Here is a 12,544-nt window from a genome sequence, read left to right on the forward strand (position 1 = left end):
CCCTGCGGGACCTGACATCTTTCCGCAGGGCCTGCAAGACAGAGTTGTTCCACCAGGCCTTTGGTCAGCGCGAAGCCCGACTCCCTCCTCTGGCAACCTGCAAAGAATTTTGCTTAATCGGTTGCCATTAATTTGATTTTAATTAATTTTTATAATGAAATATTTTGAGAATGTGTGATTATTTGACTGTTTGATTATTTGATTGTAGTTAGCCGCCCTGAGCCCGGCTTCGGCTGGGGAGGGCAGGATATAAATAAAATTTATTATTATTATTATTATTATTATTATTATTATTATTTTCTTTCTGGGGTTTCCCGCCCCCCAAAAAATCTTAATCTTTTCACACGTCCACCACATGTGGCTCATGTCACTGTTATTTCCTCCACATCTCCAACAAGCATTCGCCAAATTTTTATACATTCTTGATCATCTGGAAGGAGTGAGGTACCACCTATGAGCCGTTTTCATCATGTTTGCTCTTATATTATAGCTGGCTGTAAATTTCAAATTTACATTCCATCAGTTTTCCCCATCTTTTAGCATAATTGGACGGCCCACATCTTGGGCCCACTTTATCATTGAAGCCTTAACCTCCTTATCCATTATAAAAGAAGTCTATACATTTTTGCGATTATTTTGGTTTTACTATTCAATAGTTCTCTTTAAAATCTTGAAGGCTCCTTTTCAAAACCTATCTGCTTATCCTGTCTGAACACTTCATTCACCTGGAAGTAATCTAGCCAACTAGAAAAGTGATCTTTTATTTTCTCATAACTTATCAATATTAGTTGACCCTCCTCCTCCCCCCTTAATATTGTGTTATACGTTATCCCGTTCTCTTTGATGTTGTTGCTTTTTTTTAACAGCGATTGCTTCTAGTGGAGAGTTCCATCTTGGGGTTTTCTGTTCCAAATATCTTTTGTATTTTCCCCATACCTTATATATAGCATTTCTTATTATATGATTTGAAAAACTCCTATGCGTCTTTATTTTCCCATAATTAAGATAGACATGCCACCCAAAACGGGTGTCATGACCTTCTAGATCTAAAATATCCCAATTTTTTAATAAATACCCATCTTTCAACCAGAGAAGACACGAGGCTTCGTAATATAGCTTCAAGTCCGGTAACCCGTAGCCACCTCTTTCTACAGTATCTATTAATATCTTATGCTTTACTCTTGGTTTTTTACCCTTCCACAAAAATTTAGAAATTTCTTTTTGCCACTTGTTGATACTGCTGGTCTTTCCTGTAATTGGAATCGTTTGGAATAGAAAGAGTAGCTTCGGTAAAACTATCATTTTAATTACCGAAATACGGCCCAGGAATGATAAATTTAACCTTGTCCATGTCTCCAACTGTCTTTTGATATCTTTCCAACAAATGGTATAATTATCATCATATAAGTTAATATTTGTCAGAGTCACCCGTGGTCCCAGCTCACAAGAGACCAAAGTCCACTCCAGCTTATGTACAAAAGCTTTTATTCAAGAACATCAGTAGCTTTAGATCCGAGGTCCGTGACCCTACGTCTGTTACCCTTAGACCGCTGAAGTCCCCTCTGACTCGCTCCCCCCTCGACACCAGTTTAAGAGGCTTGTACTGGTCCACCTCTTTCTCTCTTTCCTTTTCCGCAGGGTCTTTCTGCCCCCCTGTGTTCTCTCCCTTCGGGACTCTCCCGAGGCTGAATCCTCTGCCGCCTCCTCCCCCCTCCTTCGGGCTTTGGGACCAGGCTCCTCCCCAGGACTCTCTTCATTTCCGCGCGCCTCCCATTTTGAACTTGGCGCGCTTACGTTGCTCTTGACCTTCCTTTCGACAGTTACATTGCCCTCAATACTACTTTCCTCCCCTTCCGGCAGCACGTTTTGCCCTGATCTCCTTCCCCTCTCTGCTTCCTGTTCTGCTCCTTCTGACACACTGGTCACTCCTCCCCCCTCACTCCGTTCCAGCGGAGCAGCCGGTCTCGCTCTCCAACTCCCACTGGGGGTTCCCCCTTCCTTTCCCTGCTCCTGACTGCTTCCCCCTCTAGCTCCCCTTGGCTTGACCAGAGGGGCTCCCTTTTGGGAGTCCTCCGATTCACTGGACGGACTCATGGACAATCTTGGGTCATTGTCATCCTCTTCCTCGTCAGTCTGGAATCCTTCCCCCTCACTCTGCGTCTCTCTCCCTGAACCCCTGACATCCATCCCCCCCTCGAAGCCCCCCCTTCCCCCCTCCCGGCCCTCGGAGGCAGGTCGTGGGAGCCGCATCTCCTCGGAGGTAGATGCAGGATACAGTTCGTTTGCTTCAATGTCCTCTGCTAGCAGCTCGGTGTATGTGTGTTCGAACGCGGGTTCTTCACCCAAGGTGTTCTTGGCTCCCTCTTCCATTGCTACTTCGTCTGGTGCTGCCTGCCAAGGCCCCGTCAGCCATTTCTTGCGCCAGTCGTCCTCTGGTTGCTCGTCCCACCAGTAAGAGGGTTCTGTGTCTACCCCCGAACTCGATCCCCTGGGCGGGCTTGATTCTGGCGTTCTCTCCTCGGCGGAAGAAAAGCCCCTGAAAGTACTGTCTGAAAGTGTGGGCGTAAAGAGCCAGTCATCAAAATATTTGGCTGGCATGGGTCTATGCGGGAAAAGTGCATGGAACTCGTCTTTCAGAAGAGGTTCGTCTAAAGCGTAGTCCGGCACCCAAATATTGGCACTGGCCGGGGTACCCTCTCTGGCTAGAAAGTATTCTACTCCCTCTACCCCCCATCTCGAGTCCAGGATCTCAGTGACCTCGTTGAGTGGTTCGGCCCTGGGCGCCCCCTCCCTCTCGGGTGACTGAGTGCGTGCGTGCGGTACTGTGTCAGACTCCTGAAACCTGTGCGGGGTCTTGTAGGGAGTGAGCACCGACCTATGAAAGACCGGGTGCACTCTGGAACCTTCGGGGAGGGCCAGTCGAAAAGCTACAGGGTTAATCCTAGCCTCCACCTGGTATGGCCCTAGCTGCCTGTGTCCCAGCTTCTTCTTAGCCAACGACCTGGCTGGCATCGCTTGGGCCGCTAACCATACCCAGTCCCCCACCTGGATGTCCTCTCCCACTCTCCTGTTTTTGTCTGCCTGCACCTTATATGCTTGTTTGGCTAGCTCCAAATGTCTCCGCAGCTCCTCGTGCACCTCTTGCAGCTCTGCTGCGAACTGGTCGGCCTCTTGCGTCACCCCCTCTCCCGGTGTTACGAACCCCGGGAAGGTTCTGGGATGACGACCATTGTTCGCGAAGAACGGCGTCACCCCCGTCGACGCGTGCTTCGTGTTGTTGTAGGCAAACTCCGCCATCAGCAGGTAGTCTACCCACGCCGCCGGGCGCTGATTGGCGTAACATCTCAGGTACTGCTGCATGATCGCGTTGACTCTCTCTGCTTGGCCGTTGGTCTGCGGATGCCTTGCCGACGTTAGGTTGATCTTGACATGCAGGATACCTAGAAGCTTCCGCCAAAAAGTAGAAACAAATTGGCGCCCCCTGTCGGACAGGACGGATTGTGGCAGCCCATGCACCTTGAACACGTGATCGATGAAGAGTTTGGCGGTCTGTTCCGCCGTCGCCACCTTCGCGCAAGGAATGAAGTGCGCCATCTTGGTGAACATGTCCACCACCACCAGCACCGCCGTTTTGCCTCTGGAGCTGGGCAGGTCAGTGACGAAGTCCAGCGCCACCCTCTCCCACGGTTGCTGTGGCGTCTCCAGCGGTTCCAGTAACCCCGCTGGCTTCTGGTGCACTGGCTTGGACCTCTGACAAGTGTCACACCTGGCGACGTAATCCGCTATCTCTCCCCGCATCTGGGGCCACCAAAAGTCCCTGGCCACCAGTTCTATTGTCTTCTCCTTGCCGAAGTGGCCCGCACTGGGGGCGTCGTGCAACTGCTGCAGAACCCTCGCGCGGAGCTCTTCGCCCGGTACGTAGAGGGCACCTCTGTGAGTTAACAGCCCGTCGCGTAATTGGAACTCATCTTCTCTCTGCGAACCCCTGCGCAGCGCCTCCATCTTGGATTGTGCAAATCGATCTACTTGCAACGCACGTCGCACCGCGTCCAGGTCGACTGCGATGGTAGCGCACGTCCACGCCTGCGGTGCGAAAATGTGCTTAGCTGCCACTGGCGCTGCTTCCTCGAGATATTGCGGTTTCCTGGAGAGCGCGTCGGCTATAACGTTGGAGTCTCCCGGGATGTATTCTATCCTGAAGTCGAAATCCGCGAAGAATTCAGCCCAGCGCATGTGTCTTTGGCTCTGGAGCTTCGCCGTGCGCCAATACTCTAAGTTCTTGTGATCTGTGCGGACCTGCACTGTGTGCTTGGCACCTATGAGGAAGTGTCGCCATGCTTTGAAGGCAGCGTGGATGGCCAACAGCTCTCTGTCCCATATGGTGTAGTTTTGCTCCGCCTTGCTGAGCTTTCGGGAGTAAAAGGCACAGGGTCTCCAATCTCCTTGGGAATCTTCTTGCAGGAGCACGGCTCCCACCGCTCTGTCTGAGGCGTCGGTCTCCACTCGCATGGGTCTGCCCGGATTCACGTGCAGCAGCTGCTCCTCGGAAGCGAAGAGGCTTTTAAGCTTCCTAAAAGAGCGCTCTGCCTGTTCCGTCCAAGCGAACTTCTTCTTTTTGGAACTGAGGGTGTCCGTGATTGCTGCTGTCTCCTTTGCAAAACCCCTGATGAATTTGCGGTAGAAATTGGCGAACCCGACAAATCTCTGGACCTCCTTCCGATTGCGTGGGCTCTTCCAGTCTAACACGGCGCGGACCTTGACGCTGTCCATGGCCAGCCCCTTGTCAGACAGCTTGTAGCCGAGGAAATCCACCTCCGTCACCTCAAACTGGCATTTCTCCAACTTGGCGTAGAGCCTGTGTTCTCGCAGTCTCTGCAGGACCTCCTTCACGTCTCTCTCATGAGCCTCCTGCGATTCCGAAAAGATCAGGATGTCGTCGAGGAAACACACACACTTCTTGTAGAGGAGCCCCGCCAGCACGTGATGCATAAAGGCTTGGAAGACGTGAGATCCATTTTGGAGACCAAACGGCATAACTCTGTATTCATACGTGCCCAGAGGCGTGAACATGGCCGTCTTCCACTCATCGCCCTCCCGGATACGGATGAGATTATACGCTCCACGCAGATCCAACTTGGTGAAGATCTTCCCCTTCCGCACGGTCGCTAGGAGGTCATCAATCTTGGGCATGGGGAAGGCCTTGGGCTTGGTCATGGAATTTATGGCCCTGAAATCCACAATGAGTCTTTTCTGGGGCGTGTCTTTCTTCTTTACAAAAAACACAGGACTGCCCCCCACTGCTTTGGACTCCCGGATGAATCCACGCTTCAAATTATGCTCTATGAACTCCCTGAGTTCTTGCATCTCGTCCTCAGACATGGAATACAGCTTCGCAGTCGGCAGCTGCGCCCCCGGCAACAGGTCGATCGCGCAATCGTAAGGTCTGTGAGGCGGCAGCCGGTCAGCTTCCTTCTCGCAGAAAACCTCCAGGAAACTCTCGTACTTGCGAGGAACTGCCTGCGCCATGCCAAGTTGCAGCTGCTGCTCCGCCCCTTCCTCCTGGCTGGACTGGATACAATGTTGAGCACAGTACGATGAGCAAAAGGTGATCTGCCGTTGGTACCACGCTATCGCAGGACTGTGTCTCTCCAGCCAACTCATGCCTAGTACTATAGGCGTGTCCGACAGGCGGGTGACATTGAAGCTGATGACTTCTCTATGATGTCCAATCCGCATCTCCATGGGAGGCGTCTGTTGCACAACTTGTCCTCCCAGCAATTTCCTGCCATAAACCGTGACTACGTTTAGAGGCGTTGTCGCGGGCAGAAGCGCTATGCGATGCTGCTTGACGAACTGCACCCCCACAAAGTCCGCGTTGCTCCCAGAATCGATCGTGATGGGGACTTCCAGGGTGGTTCCGTTCGGCAACTGGAGTGTTGCAGTGAGCTGCACCGTTGGCTTGGGTGGTAAAGGGTCTGTACGTTGCAAAGGCACTGGGGACTGCTCTACAGATTCGCCTGGCTGAGCCCCAGCAGCTCTGCTTCCAGCCAGGCACTGTCGTTTCCCTGAGACTGCTCCTCTTGCATCACTTCTGCTGCCACTGTTGCTAAGGCTGCAGTGTGCTTCTGGGGCCTCTGGGGACACTCTTTCGCCATGTGTAGTGCACTGTCACAGATGTAACATTTCCTGGTCCCTCTAGGAGGCTTCGCCTTTACTGCACCGGATGCTGGAACTCTGGCTGTTGCCTGAGCCTTAGCACCACCAATTTCCATCGGTTCCTCCCCCTGCCGCGCCAGAGGCGAGGGATGTGCCTGGCTGAAGTCTCTGGGGAGAAAAGGAGGCGTCCTTGCCGGTGCACGTGCCTGGCGTCCCTCCTCATTGTGCCAAGGACGTTCTTCGTGGCGTACCCCTATTGCAAGAGCCCTCTGCACGACGTCCTCCAGGGTCTGAGGTCTGTCTCCCCTGGCAAGTTCATCTTTTACGGGGCCGCTGAGACCCTCCCAGAACAAATCTCTCACTGGTTTGCAGTGCTTCTCCCAGCCCAATACAGTCAGTAAGGCGAAAAATCGCGAATGATACTGACGCACAGTGGCTCTCCCTTGCCGCAACCCGTGCATTTCCCTGCGTGCAAGATCAAGATCCACGGTTGACTGGAAACAAGCATCCATCGCTTTAATAAATTCATCAGAATCGCGGCGGGCAGGGCCGTCTTCGCGCCACAAATTGCGCAACCAAGCTCTTGCCTCCCCAGACACAATAAACCCCACTTTCTCCTCTTCATCTTTAAAGTCATTACGAAGCAAATGCAGTGCATACAAGACGTCTGCTCTGAAACTTGGGTAGTGCTTTAGGTTCCCATCGAAGTGGGTGACTAGACTGCCCCCCCGCCTTCCAAGTCCAATTCCCTCTGATCTGGACCCTGGGAACCCCTCTTTGCTAGCACGCTCCCACCTTATTTGCAGGTCCTGGCAGCGCTTCTCCGCTTCATCACTCTTCCTCTGAGATGCAATGACTGCAGCGGTGAGTTCCGTAACTGCGTTGCGCAGTGTTGTCAGCTGTTCCTCCGCACTCATCGCTGCCACCGTTCGTGAGCTTTGCAAAAAAAAATTTTGCGTTCTATGAGAGGGGACTTACTGTCAGAGTCACCCGTGGTCCCAGCTCACAAGAGACCAAAGTCCACTCCAGCTTATGTACAAAAGCTTTTATTCAAGAACATCAGTAGCTTTAGATCCGAGGTCCGTGACCCTACGTCTGTTACCCTTAGACCGCTGAAGTCCCCTCTGACTCGCTCCCCCCTCGACACCAGTTTAAGAGGCTTGTACTGGTCCACCTCTTTCTCTCTTTCCTTTTCCGCAGGGTCTTTCTGCCCCCCTGTGTTCTCTCCCTTCGGGACTCTCCCGAGGCTGAATCCTCTGCCGCCTCCTCCCCCCTCCTTCGGGCTTTGGGACCAGGCTCCTCCCCAGGACTCTCTTCATTTCCGCGCGCCTCCCATTTTGAACTTGGCGCGCTTACGTTGCTCTTGACCTTCCTTTCGACAGTTACATTGCCCTCAATACTACTTTCCTCCCCTTCCGGCAGCACGTTTTGCCCTGATCTCCTTCCCCTCTCTGCTTCCTGTTCTGCTCCTTCTGACACACTGGTCACTCCTCCCCCCTCACTCCGTTCCAGCGGAGCAGCCGGTCTCGCTCTCCAACTCCCACTGGGGGTTCCCCCTTCCTTTCCCTGCTCCTGACTGCTTCCCCCTCTAGCTCCCCTTGGCTTGACCAGAGGGGCTCCCTTTTGGGAGTCCTCCGATTCACTGGACGGACTCATGGACAATCTTGGGTCATTGTCATCCTCTTCCTCGTCAGTCTGGAATCCTTCCCCCTCACTCTGCGTCTCTCTCCCTGAACCCCTGACAATATTCTTTGGTGTGATCCATAATCCTAAATACTTGATTTTGGGGTAGATTTCAATGTGTATTATTTGTTCTAATTCTGCTTTTTCATCTGGCGACATATTTTTAACTAATAGTTTTGTCTTGTTTAAATTCATTTTGAACCCCGCAACTTTACCGTAGCCATAGATTATTTCCAACGCCTTTCTTAAACTCTGTTTTGGTTGCTCCCTAGTTATAATTAAATCGTCAGCAAATGCCCTCATTTTGTAACTTCTATTTCCCAGCATAATCCCTTTTATTTCTTTTTCTTCCCTAATTTGTTTACGTAAAACTTCCAATGTTAATATGAAAATTAAGGGGGGATAGTGGGCAACCTTGTCTGACCCCTTTACTGATTTCACACTCCTGTGATAAATTTCCATTGATTATGATTTTCGCTTTTTGTTTTGATTATATTGCTTCAATCCCTTTTATATACTGTATACCAAAATCCATATGGTGTAATAGACCTTTCATAAATTTCCAGGATACCCTGTCGAAAGCTTTTTCTGCATCTATAGCCATTAAGACTGCCTTCTTTTCTATTCTTAAGTCTAAATACGCTAATCAGTTTATAATGTTGCTAGTGTTGCTATAAATGTGCCTCCCGGGCAAACAGCCAGCTTGGTCATTGTGTATCATCATCTGGAAGACTTTTTTTGATCTTTCGGCTAAAATATTTGCATATAATTTATAATCGTAATTTAGAAGTGCGATAGGCCTATAGTTGTTAATAAGTAGATTGTCCGTTCCCTGTTTTGGAATTAATGCAATAAGGCTGTCTTTCCAAGAATCCGGCATGGTTCCGTCTTTTAAGATGTTGTTCATGATACTTCTTAATGGGTCAGACAGTAAGTCCTCAATTTTTTTATAATATATTGCCGGTAGGCCATCTGGCCCAGGTGGCTTTCCTATCTTTGCTTCCTTAATTGCTCTTTGAATTTCGTACGATGTAATAGGGGCATTCAACAGTTCTTTTTGTTCTTTAGTAAGTTTCGGAAGACCGTTCTGTTCTAAATGTTCTTTAACTTCTTCTGTTGTTTCATTTCCTTCCTTATAGATTTCTCTAAAGAATTCGAGAAATCGTTTCTCTATTTCTTTAGGGTTGTTTATTATTTTGCATTTGCACTTAACTCTATTTATAAACCTTTCTGCCTCTCTCTTCTTTAATTGCCATGCTAATAACCAGGCTCAGGTTCTGTTTCAGGCTGTGTCTCTGTTTCAGTCTCCGGCGCTGTATCAACCACTGTTGCAGACTCAGGCTGTGGCACTATGGCTTTAGCTGTGGCTCTGGTTCTGTTTCAGGCTCTGGCACTGTATCAAGCACGGTTTCAGGCTCAGGCTCAGGCTCAGGCTTCTGCTCTTTATTAGGCTTTGTCTCAGTCTTTGGCTCTAGCACTTATTCTAGCTCTATTTCAGGCTCGGCCTGTGTCTCAGCCTTTGTCTCTGTTTCACGCTGTTTCAGGCTTCGACGCTGTTTCAAGCCCTGTATCTGCCTCTGCCTCTGTTTCAGGCTCTGGCACTCTATCAAGCACTGTTTCTGGCTCTGGCTCTCTTTCAGGCTCTGGTTCTGAATTAGGGTTTTGTTCTGGCTCTGGCTGTGTCTCTGGATCTGGCTGTGTCTCTGCTTCAGGCTCCTACGCTGTATCAAGCACTGTATCAGGCTCTGCCTCTCCCTCTGCCCCTGGCTACGTTTAAGCGTCAGGCTCAGTTTCAGACAGTGTCTCTGTTTCAGGATCCAGCACTCTATCAAGCACTATTTCAGACTCAGGCTGTGGATCTCGGCTGTGGCTGTGGATCTCGGCTGTGGCTCTAGGCTCCGGCTGTGGCTCTGTCTGTGGCTCTGGCTCTCTTTCAGGGTCTGGTTCTGAATGAAGACCTGGTTCGGACTCTGATTCAGGGTCTCATGATGGCTCTTCCTCTGCCTCTGACCCAGCTATGTTTCAGGGTCTGGCTCTCTTTCAGGCTCTGGTTCTGAATTAGGGCTCTGGCTCTGAATTAGGGCTCTGGCTCTGAATTAGGGCTCTGGCTCTGGCTCTGGCTCTGGCTCTGGCTCTGGCTCTGGCTCTGGCTCTGGCTCTGGCTCAGGCTCAGGCTCAGGCTCAGGCTCAGGCTCAGGCTCAGGCTCAGGCTCAGGCTCAGGCTCAGGCTTCTCCGGCTCCTCCGGCTCCGGCTCCTCCGGCTCCGGCTCCGGCTCCGGCTCCGGCTCCGGCTCCCGCATTGTATAAAGTACTGTTGCAGACTCAGGCTGTGGCTCTAGGCTGTGGCTGCAGCTATATTTTGCGCTGCGGCTCTGTATCAAGCCCTATTTCCGGCTCTGGCTCTGGCTCTGGCTTTCTTTCAGCTCTGGCTCTGAATGAGGCTCTGGCTCTGGCTCTGATTCATGGTCTCACTCTGACTCTGATTCAGGGTCTGGCTCTGGCTCTGGCACTCTATCAAGGACTGTTTCAGACTCAGGCGGTGGCTGTGGCTCTGCCTCTGTTTCAGGCTCATTCTCTGTTTGAGGCTGTGTCTCTGTTTCAGGCTCCGGCACTGTATCAAGTACTGTTGCAGACTCAGGCTGTGTCTCTAGGCTGTGGCTGTGGCTGTTGCTCTGGTTCGGGCTGTGGCTCTTTTTCAGGCTCTGGTTCTGAATGAGGGCTTGGTTATGGCACTGATTCAGGGTCTCGCTCTGTCTCTGGCTGTGTCTCTGTTGCACCTCAAACGGTGGTTTGTTGTTGTTGTTGTTGTTGTTGTTGTTTTCTTTCTGGGGTGGGACAAATGTTTAGTTGGGGCGGGGATTATTTTAAGTTTAGCATAATTGTTTCTTGCTTTGTTTTTCTTTTACTATCTTTTTAGGTTATTGTATAGTTTGTATTTTGATTTTTAAGGGGAAAGGGTCAGGGCTGCCTGGGACGGGGCCTCAGCCAACAGAATGGCTGGGGCAGGTTCCCTACGGGGGGATGTATTGGAACACCCAATCTCTGTTATCGCGGGTGGGAGGAGCAGTTGTGCTAAGACCAGACCACGTCTTTACCGAAGATCTGGTTCTGACTCTGATTCTGATTCTCTGATTCTGGCTCTCTATCAAGGGCTGTTTCAGACTCAGGCTGTGGCTGTGGCTGTGGCTGTTGCTCTGGTTCTGGCTCTGGCTCTGGCTCTGGCTCTTTCTCAGGCTCTGGTTCTGAATGAGGGCTTGGTTCTGGCACTGATTCAGGGTCTGGCTCTGGCTCTGGCTCTGGCTCTGGCACTCTATCAAGGACTGTTTCAGACTTAGGCTGTGGCTGTGGCTCTGCCTCTGTTTCCATTCTTACAATGGAATGTACACAAAACAATAATCCTTTCTATATAAATTTTCCAATACATTCTGAAAACATAATAAATCCTTAATTGTTGTCCACCTCCTTTTAGTTCCTTTATCACTCGAATGCTAGCACGGAGTCATAACTATGATTGTATTTTTGAACATATCTTGTATAACCATCCCATTTTTCTGCAAATTTTTGCTTTGAGATTCCTCTTGAGGCAAGGAAAAGGGCTACCCCTATGCTATTCATATAATCAGTTATCAGAAATCAATATATTCATATATGCTCACACATAATCAAGGCTTACAGTATTTTATAATCCATTTTGAATCAAAGGGAAGCTGTGCCTTAGCTAACTGCATATTGCTTGAAACAGCAAAGTTTAGAACCGACCTTTCCCCTACTACATCTGTGAACCCTGGACATGGGGAAGACGTGAATCAGAGATTCTGGTACAAAATCCCCTCAGATACAGGCTAAATTAGTCCACAGAACAGGAAGAGCAAAACCACAAAAACTCCAAACTCCCTGTCCTGTCATAACTAGGGGAGAGGTTAGACAGAGCGTCACTGCAAGCATCGGAAAGCAGAACTTGAACTCGGTGTTTGACCAGTGCTTGACCAGGTGCTGGAAGCATGGCCAGAAGCTTGCTAATTGGCTATTCCTTGCTGACAATATCGTGACTGTCTCATGGTTGTCTCATGATCTATGATTTGCTGTGATCTACTCAGGTATAAAGACCTCTGGATTTCTGTCAATCGGGGTCCCAGTTCCTTTTGGAAGAGATTCCAAACTGGGTCCTTATTGCCTGGCAATAAACTTCACCTTCATTTTCTCCATTTGCTGAGTCTGCCTGATCCTTATTTTGCACCTAGTGAGTACCTGCTCACGTTCACTTGCATCATTTGGTGCTGTGCTCGGGTCATACAGGCCAGTAGGGTTTTTTTTTACCCCAAAAGAGCCTTGCCGGCTCGGGCGGGGGAACACGTCGGAGGGACCTTGTTCCGACTCCAGGCGCCAATCGGACATTATTTCCGAAGGAGAGGGGCAACCGCCTTCGGCGTGGGCTTCCGTCAGGGCGAAGGCAACGACCGAGGGAGAATCTGAACGTGAGCCAACAAGAAAAGCACGCCACGAAAGGAACTCACTGTGAGTAGAGTAAAGAGATAAAAATGAGTGCTTGATCAACACTCTGAGCGATCCACCAGTAACCTCCCGTTAAAGGGAAAAGGATCCCAAAAGGGAAGGGAGGAAAAGCTGGGTCTGCCAAGGGATAAGAGGAAAAGGTTCTGCAGAAAAAGGTTTGGGGGAAAAAAAGAAAAAACAGCTGTGGGGGGGG

At 50.2% G+C, this 12,544-nt stretch overlaps 1 protein-coding gene across 1 annotated transcript in view; it reads right to left on the reverse strand.

The window, feature by feature from the left end:
- Nucleotides 1-12,544, reverse strand: part of LOC309333216 (uncharacterized protein) — a 385,031-nt gene that overhangs the window by 160,379 nt on the left and 212,108 nt on the right. The window lies entirely within an intron of this gene.

Source organism: Podarcis erhardii, assembly GCF_964252035.2.
Source record: "Podarcis erhardii genome assembly, chromosome: W".
Classification (NCBI taxonomy): domain Eukaryota; kingdom Metazoa; phylum Chordata; class Lepidosauria; order Squamata; family Lacertidae; genus Podarcis; species Podarcis erhardii.